The sequence below is a fragment of the Vipera ursinii genome (assembly GCF_947247035.1).
Source record: "Vipera ursinii genome assembly, chromosome: 6".
In the NCBI taxonomy this organism is placed as follows: Eukaryota; Metazoa; Chordata; class Lepidosauria; order Squamata; family Viperidae; genus Vipera; species Vipera ursinii.
The window spans coordinates 57,818,347-57,829,777 of NC_139515.1; positions in this window are offsets into that span (position 1 = coordinate 57,818,347).

Here is an 11,431-nt window from a genome sequence, read left to right on the forward strand (position 1 = left end):
TGTGAGAAGGAACCAGAAAGTAAAAAATAAGAAGAAATCAAGTTCCAGGACTTTATTTGATGGGATTAAGGATTAACATTATTAAAGGTACAAAGAAAGAATATAAAGTAGGTTTATTTGGTTAAGATTAAAATCTGGAAAACCCTAATGGACTTTTGGACTGGGCAAGGCTTTTAAAGATTTGTTTATAGGTAAGAAATTGGTTATGAGAAGAAGAGATTTGATGTAGTTTAAGAGAAGATGATGATACTAAAATTGTTTATACTTGTTTTTATAAATGGGAAAGTCATTTATTTATATATCTTTTTGTTTTCCTCTTCTGATAAAAAAATTCTCAATATGGATACTTTTTACCCTGCATTCATCACTTTGAAAATCAAAGTATATTTTGTGATTTAATGCTTGCAATTTAGAAATACCAGATCTGGTGTGAAAAATTTCATACAATCAGAGCAGCAAAGAAGTGTATCTCCTTGCTACCATCTGTTGGTTGTCCATATCTTTGCAACCCAATAACTAATAGGATGACAACATCAGCTGATTCTATTCTAAGCAAGTCCATGGCTTCAGGGATGAAGTGATCAATAAGGAAAGTAAAAAAAAAAAAAAGTAAAGGTAAAGGTTCCCCCGCACATGCGTGCTAGTCGTTTCTGACTCTAGGGGCCGGTGCTCATCACCGTTTCAAAGCTGAAGAGTCAGCATTTGTCCGAGGATGTCTCCATGGTCATGTGGCCGGCATGACTAGATGCCAAAGGCGCATGGAACGCTGTTACCTTCCCACCGTAGTGGTCCCTATTTTTCTACTTGCATTTTTACGTGCTTTCGAACTGCTAGGTGGGCAGAAGCTGGGACGAGTAACAGGCGCTCACAATAAGGAAAGTTAAAAAAAAACATATTTTTTTAGGGAGACACTTTTTTTTCCAAAGTGGATACAAGAACTGCTTTCCCTCCCCCCCATAATTAATGAAATACATGTTTAAGATATCATTCCTTTGTCCCTCAGTTGGGAACACAATGAAGGGCATTTACTTCTAAGCTGGCAGATCACACTCTTGACCCCAATAGGATATTCAGATGTCAAAATGTCCTTAAGAGGTTGTGCTGGAGAATGGACAACAAAGTGGGTTTTAAAGGCACTGACGAGTCTCAATTTTATAACTTTCCTTCACAATCTCCTATATCATAAAAATGTAGGTAGGCTTAAGAGCTCATCTATCTTTATTTTTATTTATTTATGTTTTGGTACAGCCTGACTCCAGAGTGACTCTAGATTATTCACAATACAAAAAGCAAAATACAAATATAACAAATTAAATAAGAATACAGGATTGTAATAATTTATAAATTATTCTCCACTTTTACTTCCACGGAAGAGAAAAAGTAAGCAAAAAAGAGCCAGACATCTGAAATAAAATATAGAGATGAATTTCCACTTTTCCAAGATTTGGGATTATTGAAAATCTCTCATACCAGAACACTTAGCTTTAGTTTTAGAATTGCTCAGCCCATGTTATCAGTTTTGAATGTATCCACATCCTCTTTCAAAATGGGCCAAGTCCTGACACAATGTATCTCCATGCCCACTATAAACACGTTATTAGCTTTTGCTGCTGAATGCCACTCATGTGTCAATTTTTTGTTCTAGAAAATTGTGATTGCTCCAGAATAGCAAGGGCCAAGAACCTCAAGGAAATATGTCATAATTTCCCTGTCTGTTTTTTTTAATATAATATATGCACAATAGTGTAGTTGCACAATAGAAAACAAATGCCACCAATCCCCAGTCAGTAATCAACAGTAATAACAAAGCAATGGTCATTGCTCCATTATTCAGCTTACTCAAAGTTCTATTGCAACACTGAATCTTAATAACTGAATGCAGAATATATATAGTGATAATAGCTTCTGAACAAAATGAAATTTAGAAATTGGCTTTCTTTCATGGGGTTTGAGAAAGGCAAAAATTCTAGATACTTGAGCCACTTTGTAATAAATTAGTAAAACATCAGTTTCAACAAAGTTGCTATGAATGAAAACCTTGAATGTGATTCTTGGTATGGTATTGTCCCTGTTAGTTATGCAACACTAACATTCCAACGGATATTTTCATATATTGTTTTAAAGAAATTTACTTTTCTTAGTTTTTTCAAGGTAGAAGTATGTTTGCAATCATTTTCTCCACTGTTTCCGTCCTCTAACTGGCAAAATGTATGAAAACATTAATATAACAAAGGACTGAGCTTTTCAAATTTAAATATATTAGTTGTACTTTCTTAAATTCCCATTCCTTGAAAATGAGCAATTCTGACAGTTGTATTTTGCTCTATTTACATATATATTCCTGTAAACTATATTTAAAATTTCAAATGAAATTCTTTGCTATCATCTGTATAAACCAGTTCAGCAAGTGTGGCTATATTAAACATAAAAAGATCATATGTTTTATCTATCAACCATTTGGTGAGGAGCGATAGAAAAAAGCAGTGGCAGCTCTCACTGAGCAGCAGAGACATTTGAATGAACAACAGTTCAAACCTGGACCTTCAAGAATAAAGTGTACTTTAAGGGATTTCAACATTTTTTTAAGTGCAATTGTTAAAATTATTTATTTAATTAATGCTCCCAATTGTTGGAGTCTCATAGCAATTTACTACAGGTAGTCCTCAAGTTACAACCATTCATTTAGTGACTGGTATTACAATGGCACTGAAAAATGTGACATGACTTATGATCTGTCCTTGCACTTACAGCCCCACAGTCAAAAATTGGACCCCTGGCAACAGGCATGCATTTTCAATGGTTACTGTGTCCTGGGGTCACGTGGTCACTATTTGTGACTTTTCCCAGCTGACTTCCAACAAGCAAAGTCAAGGGGGAAGCCAGATTTGCTTAATTAACTACTGTGATTCAGCTAACAACACATTGTTCAGCAATGAAAATGCTGATCCCAGCTGTGGTTGTAAGTCGAGAACTATCTTGTATATTAAAAAGGTAAAGGTAAAGGTTCCCCCGCACATGCGTGCTAGTCGTTTCCAACTCTAGGGGCCGGTGCTCATCTCCGTTTCATAGCCGAAGAGCCAGCGCTTGTCCGAGGACGTCTCCGTGGTCATGTGGCCGGCATGACTAGACGCCAAAGGCGCACGGAACGCTGTTACCTTCCCACCGTAGCGGTCCCTATTTTTCTACTTGCATTTTTACGTGCTTTCGAACTGCTAGGTGGGCAGAAGCTGGGACGAGTAACAGGCGCTCACTCTGCTACGCGGCACTCGGGATTCGACCCTCCAAACTGCCGACCTTCCGATCGACAAGCTCAGCGTCCTAACCCACTGAGCCACCGCGTCCCTCTCTTGTATATTAGAGATACTAAACAAAATCCATTCTTGATTTAGCCATCCCTTATTGTCCTATTGCTGTTGTTTCCCATACAACTTTGTGCCTGGCTTCCATATTTGGGCAACATTTTGATTCTCCAAAGGAACTCTCTTGCTCCCCAACTCCATCCCATCTCCTTGGACTTCTGGAAATATGTGGCATCTTTACTAATTGGCTTTTCCCTCTGAGCTTTCTTTATTGTGGGAATGAGTAGCCCTTAGATATTTTGAGGAGCACTGAGTTCTTTATTTTTTCTTTCACTGTCTTTTTATACTGCTTCTACCAGTTTTGTGAAGTTCCTTCTTCTGAAGTGAAATATAGCAGTGGTTGGCTTTTGTAAGTTTGCTATTCATATATAAATTAAATCTAACTGTGCTATGTCTCTTATCAGTTCAAGCAACCACCAAATTTTGCGTGAGGTGCTGCCTGAGCCAGTTCTGGGTTATTTCCATGTTACCAGGGGTCAGCACTGGATACGGCCCACCTTCTGAAATCATCTTGGACCCAAATAGAAATATGTTCACCAAGCCAGCAAAAGAGAGGGGGGGGTGAGGACATTTTCTATCTATTCAAGCAGCCATTTTAGCAGAGACTTCATCTGTCACTTCAGGATGAGTGGAGCAACAGGACCCTGAAATGGTAGCAGTGGCGTGGCCTCTGCCCCCTATGCAGAAGAAGGTTGCTAACCCCTGCATTAGAGCTACCATAGCTGAGCTGCAGATATATAAAAAATCTCTGTCTTGGCTGACCAGATCTTTGCAGCCAGGAACAATGACCATATTTTCCAGAAGCAGTGATTCTGTGGTATGTTTATTTAGGATTTATTTAAGTTTTGTTATTTCTAATCATTTTTATCTAGTTCATCCAGTTTGACAGAAGGGATTGAATATTATTGTATGATTCTCTTTCAGATATGTGTTTCCTTCATCCTTTGTGATCAGCTGAACTTGATCACCCACAAGGATTTGGCAGATTTGATTACAGCTACAGCTGTCTGCTTCTGGCCTGTTTCTGCCGTATCTTCACTTGGCAATCAAAAATGTCCTCTCACATATTTCCTAGACCAGACTCAGGCAATCTGTGCTGTCTGGATTATCTGGCTTTCAGCTCCTATCAGTTCAGGAAAGTGTCCATCATGAGAGATCTTCAGCCCCAAAGAAGATGGTAGAATACATCGTTAGCCCCTTAAAAGAAAAAGAAAAAGGAATGATGATTACAGGACAGAACAACAGAAAGGAATACTTCAAAGAGTGTCGTTATTGATTCAGATTCTACTCATTCCCTGCCTTCCAAGATGCAAATATTATGTATATGTATATGTGCATATATATGTGTATGTATATATGTGTGCATATATGTAAATATGCGTGTATATGTGTATATACCTCTATCTGTGTCTGTGTGCACGTGCATGCATATGAAGATTGCCTTCACGACAGTTTTTGACTCCTGGTGATTGCCTGGATAAGTCCCTGTGATTTTCTTGGCAAGGTTTTTCAGAAGTGGTTCACTGTTTGACCATTAAGCAGGTTGTAGAAATGGCTAGTGGTTATAACTACAAAGTTGATATTATAACTTTACTATGTATCTTATTACACTGAATAAAGTTGGAAGTCACTACTTTACTTTCTTTTTTCCCCTTCCTTCACTTTATCCTTTCCTTTTCCATTTTCCCATTGTCTTTATTCCGATAGATAGATAGATAGATAGATAGATAGATAGATAGATAGATAGATAGATAGATAGATAGATAATAGATAGATAGATAGATAGATAGATAGATAGATAGATAGATAGATGATGTAGATATAGGTATAGCTATAGGTATAAATACACAAATAGGAATAAAAACAATGGGAAAATGGGAAAGGAAAGGAAACAGAGAGGATAAAGTGAGGTAAGGGGAATACATATATATTGCTGTTACTTCCTTCCTAAGGCTGAGAGAAAAGGGCCCAAGGTCACCCAGCCATCTTTGTATCTAAGGCATGTCTAAAAGTTATAATCTCCATAGTCTCCTAGTTTCTAACTAAGCATCTAGCATATTGTTGATCTTGATAAATTATAGCCATGGTGGCGAACCTATGGCACTCGTGCCAGAGGTAGCACGCAGAGCCCTTTCTATGGGCACGTACACCTTTGCCCCAGTCTTAGGCTTTCAGCTGGGTTTTATAAAACCTTTTTGCTTTAGGCCTCTGCCGCCGTGTGCAGAAAAAAAAAAGATTCAATCAATTTTAACTTCTCACAGGAAAAAAAAAGATCTCACGAAGTTGGAATTGATTGAATTTTTAGTCCCAACCAGTCTGCCATTACCATCACAGCCATGCCCACCCAATGGGCCACACCCACCCAATGGGCCACACCCACCAATGGGCCATGCCCACCCAGCACCCAACGATACATAAATGGGTTTTGGGTTGTAGTTTGGGCTCTTGGTCTCTAAAAGGTTCGATATCACTGAACTATAGGATAGGAGGAAACGTATCTGTCACTGATAATGCAGATGTGAGTATGGACCTGTAAAGTATCTCTTGTAAAACCAAGTACTGGAAGAGGAAGTAGAGAATAGCAAAGTGTAGGGTACACCTCCCACTCCAAAGTGCCAAGGATTAATTAATGCAGTTTTAAGAGAATAAATCCACAGAGCTAGAGGATTGCCTCTACAAATGAGGACCTCTGCCCTATCAGATTCTCCTTACCGTCATTGATACTTTCTTGGTAAAATATAAACACAGCATTATTACTCTGTCATGAATGTCTTTTTCTGTAAGAGCAGAACGATAATTCAGGAGACATCTCAGGGCAAATGTCTGCAAACCAGAGTAGCTGGTGGGAGAAAGAGAAGACTGCATGCAGACAGTATGTTTGAATGTAGTCTTCCCTTGTATAAGGGCTGGTATGCCTTCGGGGTAGGAGACTTGTAGGCTATACCAACCATCTTGCCACATCTGATAGCCCTGAAAGCCTTAGAGAGAGTATTTCTCATCCTTTTCCATGGAAACTTTCAGTGGACCTGCAGTTTAATGCAAAAGGTGTGTAATTAACATTCTCCTCTAGGAGCATTTAGTTAGGCATTGATTATTCTACCCAGCTTTGCCTAAAGCCTTTTTTCTGAATTTTCTTTCAGCAATTGGGAGTTATTTCCATTTGAGCTAGCTCCAAGGACACCTCATGTAAGGAGAATTCTTATTTTTTATTTGTTATTTGTAAACTACTAACTATTACAATTCTGTACTGGCACTGCTTTTTCTTCCTTAAAATTGCTGTTCTGGTCTGTATCAGTTCATTTGTTTTTTTAAAAAATCTGATTATTGTAATGCATTGGATGAAAGTTGTAGATTTTTTGCAGACTTGTAAATTGCTCACTGTGGCTAAGTCAGCATGACTGAAGAACATGGGCTGTGAGATGTATGTGAATAGGTAGTAGTCATGAATCCCTCTCTTCAAAGATTCAGATAATGTCTGTTGGTGCTTGGTTGTCTGTTTCAGTCCTGTATGTCAGTGGTTGTCTATAGACTCCATCATTGTGAATTGCAGATCTGGAGCTCGACAAAGCAAAAGAGAAAACAATCATAGCTTTCTTTCTTTTTGTTCTTCTCATACTCCTAGAGGCTCTATATTGGATGCAAAACTAAACTAATATCCCACCCACCCCTTTTAATTATAATTAGGAAAATGAATTTTTACTAGACAGAAAACTTTCTGTCATATTAACAGATCTGATGTTTCTGTAGAATGTCAAATAGGCACAACATGTAGTAAAAACACAGAGTAGGTGTTAGTAATTCCCTCTTTCTGTGGGGAATAGGAGATAATGGGTTTTCGTTGCTCCATTGAATGGTGGTGCTTTCAATTTCTGATTGGTTGATTGGAGGGGGCTCTGATTGGCTTCTTATGTTCCCTGCTTGTTCCCAGGATTCCAAGAATGGCAGGAGTGAAAATAATATGCTGTAGTTGGCTTCAAACAGAGGTATTGGGGTGTGGAAACAGTACCACATGGAAGTGTTTGAAATTGATGCAAAATATATGTACTCATTGATTGTAGCATATCACAAGTTTACCCAAATTTCTGCATCTTTGGTCAGACCTTAACAACTAGCCATCCCAGCTTTTCTGAATTTCTGAATTTTAAATTGCTCTTCCAAATATCCCCCAGCTTTTTCCTATACTGCAATAAATACCCAGACCATTTTCTTTGATTCTAATAAACTGATTGATAGTGGCTCAATGGTGGTGGGGGGAAAAGTTCTTTCTGTGCTGAGCCATCTGTTTTTATTTGTGCATCTCTCCTCTTTTACTATTACCTGAAAACACATGAGGACAAGATACAGAAGCAATTTTACTGAAGAAGACTAGTTCACAAATAAAATGTCTTGTTTGTTACCCAAGTACTGCTGATTAATGGCTCAGATATCCTGCCTCTTACAATAGCACACCTACTGATTGTAACAATGGTTCTGCTAAGTGAGCTGGGGAAAATGAAGTGTAGATGAATGGATGACACAATTGACAACCACAAACTTTGGATGTGAAGTGGTTAGGAATGTAGGACTCAGGCTTTTTTAAGACTAAGTGGGGAATGCACATTTGTAATTTTCAGCTCTGAAATAGGGCAGGGTAAGATGATGATGATGACGATGATGATGATATCACTAAAACTAGGCTGCAAAAATACAGATAACCACATGATTGCAGGAGAGAGATACAAAATTCTTCATTGTTAACCAGTGGATGTCTGGTAACAATGATGAAATGATGAAAAATGATGAAAAATCATAAGCTCAATTCAGAAAAAAAATAAGTGTGTATTTGTATCTTTGGGGGACTAGTTTTAGCATAGTGGAATTGGCAAAAAGGAAAGAAAATGTGTTGGCTTTTCTTTGTAAGATAGAAAAGATAAACCAAAATGATATGTCATGTGGCAACATTAAACAGGTTTACTCAGAATTAATTTTTTCAGATCCCAACTAAACCTGCATACGACCACTTTTAGCATTGTAATTTAGCATTTTATCCAGAAATGTGCTATAAATTTCTTATATTGCAATATGTAGAAAGGATGAAAGATTGGCATCACATAAACTGTGAGTGATCAGAACAGGTTGCTGAATTCAGAAAGATTTTTTTATATATAAAATGATGTATCATTGGTATTTGTCACCAGAAAAATTGTCTAAAATATATACTGTAAAAGTATTTTAAATTTATGCTGGGAATGTGAACAAGAGGAGACTTTTTATCAAATACATATATTCATAATATTTTAAAGATTAATATACAAATGAAGCCAGAGATGCTTCTTTGGGGACTGATTGACAAAAAGTTAGAAAAAACTCACAGTACTTTGTTTTTATATATGATAAGAGCAGTGAGATTTTTATACGCAAAATGGTAGAAAGATTTGGACATTACACACAATGGAAGGGTGGATGGTGAAGCTGATGGAGCTTGCTGATAGGACGAAATTGACAGCTTTGATTAGAGAAAAAACACTGATTAATTTTAATGCTGATTAGAACCATCTCTTGGATTTTTTGAATAAAACAGAAAAATGAAATTATGATACTGTGTATCAGTTTGATGATTGGGAAAAAATATTAAATGATAGAAAAATTGAAAGTTATATCATAACAGAGTAAGAGGTTGGTTTAAATTTATACTTATAACAGTTGTACAATAAAAGAAAATTGGATATCATTTCCTTATATGTCTTTTTCTTTCACCACTTTTGGCTTTCTTTGCTCTTTCTCCTGTAAAAATCATTGGATAATTCAGCATATTATAAATATGGGTTCAGAACGCAATTCCCTCATAAAGTGACTCTGGTTATTACAAATAACATTACCCATCACAGAGCCTGAATGGATGGTAGTATGCAGGATGCAAATAGTTTTCTGATAATCTGAGGAAAACGTGAAGAATGATATATTCTAGTTAAGAAAATGCAAAAACATTTTAATGAAATTATTTTCTTTTGTGAAAAAGCAATGTCCCCTAGGATTTCTGCTTTATTTTGAATGTGGACTATATTTCGCAGCTCTTTTATTGCCATGTTGCACAAAGTGCAGAATTAATCACAGTGCACTGAAAAAAAATGTATTGTATCATTTAGGTCATGTACTTAGTTGCACCTAACTATGATGCAAACATGGCCTGGCAATATCTTTTCTGTCTACCATGTCTGTCTTGACCCTGGCTTACGAGTGAGAGAGATCTCAGTTCATCTTTGCTGAGTGGTAGTAAGGGTAGCATTTCTTCCCTTGTTCCAAGGCAGCCCCAAGATTTTAAAAACTGGCTTTGTCACCCATTACCTTGGACAGAAAGTAATTAGTGACCACAGTGAGTTGAAACAAAGACAAAAGCAGCATGATAGGGATCAGCAACAGAGACAGCATATTTCATATTTTAGTAGTTTTCTGCTCGTTGAAATATTGGTGAATCTGGTCATGGGGAAAGACCTTTAGCCTTTTTCTTAGCCTTTGTAAAAATATATTCTAATAAGTCTTCCAAATGTTAAATTAATATACTTATATGCCCAGAATGCTAATGCTTATATTTCCAGGATATGAAATATAGTAGGACTAACACTTTAACAGTAATTATATTATCAAATGCTGGTATCAGATTTGTCAGTTTAGAATCAGTAATGTCAACAAGGTTAAACACTTGACATCCTGATAACATTTTGAGGTAACTTGATTTTAATGATAGTTGCTGGATTGTAACTAAGAAAAGCAGATGACAAAGGCAACAATATTGCCTGTAGTATGATATCTCAGTAGAAATATGGTAAGGAACAGCAGCCTGTCTGTTTACATTCTGTCTCTTATGTTAGATGGCCCTTAATCAGCTGGTTGCTTTCCAGCTTGTGAGCTTTAAAAAGTATACCTTGTTTACAAAGCTGCTTTTTACCATGTCAGGTCAAAGATTGATCTGTCTTCATATATTTGCCTTTTTTACTGGTATCAGTTTTGTGAGGATTCCTACAAGACTTTTCCCCTGTTCTACCTGGAAAGTATCTGGGACTGAATTATCCATAGATCCACCCATCCATCCAATTTTTATATTATCAAAATCATTTGGTTCTATTTCATATATAAAGGAAATGCTGCACAATTGTGTTAAGTGATGAGTTTACAGCAAGTTGTTGCTTGGCATGTCAAAGCTGCCAGAAGACTCTCATAAAACTGTATTAGTAGCCCTAGTTCTAAGAGTGCTAATTTTGTTACTTCCCTTCTTTTTTTAACCTGCCTCTGCTTCGTCTTTGCTGATTTCCTTCTCTAATTTCCTTCTCTACCGTGTGAAGAGGAATGCACAGTAAAAGCTATAGCCAATCACATATCATCTAACATATAATGTATTCTTTAGCCTAGTAGCAGCTACTCACTCCCTTAACCTTCAGAACAAATGAGGTCTTTGAAAAAAAAATGAAGGGCTGAACTTTCACTATTGCAGTATCCTCCCCCACACTATAGATTGGTTGCTAGGAAAACTGAAATCCTTATAGCTACAGTCACAACTAGGTGTCTAGAACAATGTTTGATAAGCATAGCCTGTCCAGTACAGCCAGGGGAAAGCAAGTGAAGTCATATCATGCTCAATTTCCCTTTTGCAGATTGTTTTATATCCAGTAATTGCCTAAGGGCTTGGAAAAAGCTCTGAGGATTGAACAGAGTAGCACTCTGTATCTAAGAGCCATGGGTTAGATTTCCAATTCATCCCAAATTTATTTTAATCCTCCTCTCTTCTTCTGATTCAGATCAGAATAGGCCTTGGCAAACAAAGCTATGTATCATAGAACACAGTACATAGTTTAATTTCAAAGCCAAGGCAAATGTCCTCAATTCTTTATGACATCCTCAGAGGTACAACCAGCTCCAAATCCCACGAATGCCATCCTAATGTTATTCGGTGGCTGCAGTGATATGTTGGGGCTGAAGCAAAACTTCTAGTAAACTTGATGGGAATTCCAGTTATTTACTTATTTGTTTATATTTAAAAATTTCTAGTCCGCTCAAATCTAACAATTCTGAGCATTTAACATTTAAAAGCAGTAAAC